This window comes from Cryptomeria japonica, chromosome 6 (assembly GCF_030272615.1).
Source record: "Cryptomeria japonica chromosome 6, Sugi_1.0, whole genome shotgun sequence".
Taxonomy (NCBI): domain Eukaryota; kingdom Viridiplantae; phylum Streptophyta; class Pinopsida; order Cupressales; family Cupressaceae; genus Cryptomeria; species Cryptomeria japonica.
In genome coordinates this window covers 398,273,276-398,275,848 of record NC_081410.1, presented here as the reverse complement: position 1 = coordinate 398,275,848, position 2,573 = coordinate 398,273,276, and positions in this window count along the sequence as shown.

Genomic DNA, 2,573 nt, shown 5'->3' with positions numbered 1-2,573 from the left:
TTTGGAGGGGGTATCTTTTAGCATCAACATGGGGACACTTGAGAAGTTTTCAGAGATTCCTTTCATCATGAGTTTTCTTCATACATCTTCCCTTCATGATTGGGGAGATTTTATGGATACACCTTTGGTTTTGTTTCTTCCTAAGGGGAGGAATGTTGTTTGACGTTCGTGGAGAAGTTTCTTCATACATCGAGCTTCTATCATTGGTGCAGATTCCACATTGAGGGGGGGCTTCCTAGCTTCTCTTCTTCTCTCATATGGGGGGGACCTTTTCCTCACATGGGGTTTTGTTCTTCACATACTTCTATGAGAGTTCTTTGTATCTAGTTTTTCATCTCTCTTTTGGGGGAGGGTTTTTTCCCATTGGGTTTTTCTCTCTTTCCTCGCTTTGTGAGAGATTTCATTGTATTGTTTTTCATGCATTTGCATTTGTACATGGGTACCTAACATGGCCTAGTAGTCGGGACCCATCTTGCATTTCTTAGTTGCATTGTAGACTTTAGTGCATTCCCCTAAGTTGCACTTAAGTGGGGGTGTTCGTGTAAATAATTATTCATCTTGGATATTATTACACTTACTTAAGTTTACTTAGGAAATGCATTTCATAATAGTTTGGGTATGAGACACTTGGGTGTTTGTGCCACATTGGGATAATGTGTGTAGGAGAATTTCCACCTTTTATGGTGTTGATCTTGTTGTTACACTCCACATTCAGTGGGTGATCCACCTCATGTGGACTATTATATTATTTCTCCTACCTACCCTTGTTTCTTATTGAGCCACATGTCATGTTTGTGTGCTCACATATCCATATAGCCTTGCCTATATAAGCAGGCTCATCTACATTGTATGAAAATGGAACAATTGATCATTTATCTATTGATGAGAATACAGTTTATTCTTATCCTATATTTTGTCTCTATTGTACTTTTCATTGAGCTCTTGATCTTGGCATGATTTCTGGTGGTGTTGCGTGTTTGGAGATTTAGTTTAGGACCATGTTATGTAATGTAAATCATTGTATTGCTTCAATGGCAGATCTTTCTATCATGTGATGTGAATTTGTAATTGTGAATTGAGGGTTTAGCCGACCTTGTTGTCAAGGTTGATGAATTGTACACATAGGTGATATTGTCATGTAATTTAGGTATCAAAGTTGTCTCTGCATTATTAGAGAGTGGTGTATGTATGATCAAGTGATTCATCCTTTGGCATTGTGATTGAGAAAAGTTTGGTGTTGTAGAGTAGACATTATGCTTAACCAGAACTGTCATCATGCATTTGGAGATGATATTATTGCAGTTCACTCAAACTGGATTGTAGTCTAAATCTTGTTGTAAGTTAGTGAGACTTCCTTGAGGGTTGTATATTCAGGATCATTATCTTTTGAGCAATGATCTCTAGGCAGTTTGCCTGAATGTATGTGCATTCCCCATTGTAATATTTTCACATACTACTGCAAAGTATCATCTTACTGTGGGTAGGTTCCCACTGTGGTTTTTCCCTTAACCTGGTTTTCCACATCAAAATCTTGGTGTTGTGTGTTGTGTTATAATCTTTCTTATATGTGTTATTGTTGCAGTTTATCAGATCTATTTTTATGATTAAGTTTGTAGATCCGGTGAAAAATGATTCACCCCCCCTCTCAGTTTTTCCTCATTGTTGTTGCCAACAATTGGTCTTAGAGATAGATCCTCCGAAAGAAGCTTAACTGCTTGAGGTGATCCGGGATGGCAACTAGAAGTGGAAGTGTTATCTTTAAGAAGGGGAGTCGGAGAATTGATGGTAGTAACTATGCTATATAGAAGAACCAGTTGGAAGTGCACTTGAGATGTCTTGGAGAAGATTACTGGAAGATTACAAAGAATGCCTATTCTGCTCCTCCGAATGGACCAATTACTGTTGATGAGATTAAGGAATCTAAGCATAACATTAAAGCAAAGAAAGCATTGTTGAGTTCCCTAACTGATTTAGAAATGACAAATGTAATGGGACTTCAAATCGCACATGAGATCTGGGAGAAGCTTGAGACCCTGTATGAAGGAGATAAACAAGTGAAAGTTGCTAAGTTGCAGAGTTTGAAAGGAAAATATGAGATGTTGAAGAAGGGAGAAGATGAGAATATAAATTCCTTTATGGCTAAGGTGAATGACCTTGTCCTAGGTATCAAATGTGCTGGTGGAACCCTTGAAGAAGATGAAATTGTTGCTAAGGTGCTGAGATCTTTGCCTCCTACTTATAAACATAAGGTAGTTGTTATTGATGAGTTCCAAAGTGTGACTATAGTGACAAGAGATATGTTGGTTAGAAAGATTGTTTCTTTTGAGCTGAGCAACTTTGGTGAATCACATGGAAAGTCTGAGACAACATTTAGAGAAGATTTGTATGTTCAAGATATGAAAGAGAAAGGAGAGAGATGGAAGAGCAAGAAAGTGAACTAGATGAGCTTGAAGAATTGATTGCCCGAAGATTGCCTAAAGGAGCTGGTAAGTATGATGGAAAATTTCCCTTGAAATGTTTCTCTTGCAATAAGGTAGGACATTTTTCTTCTAGGTGCCCAGAGAGAATGGCTA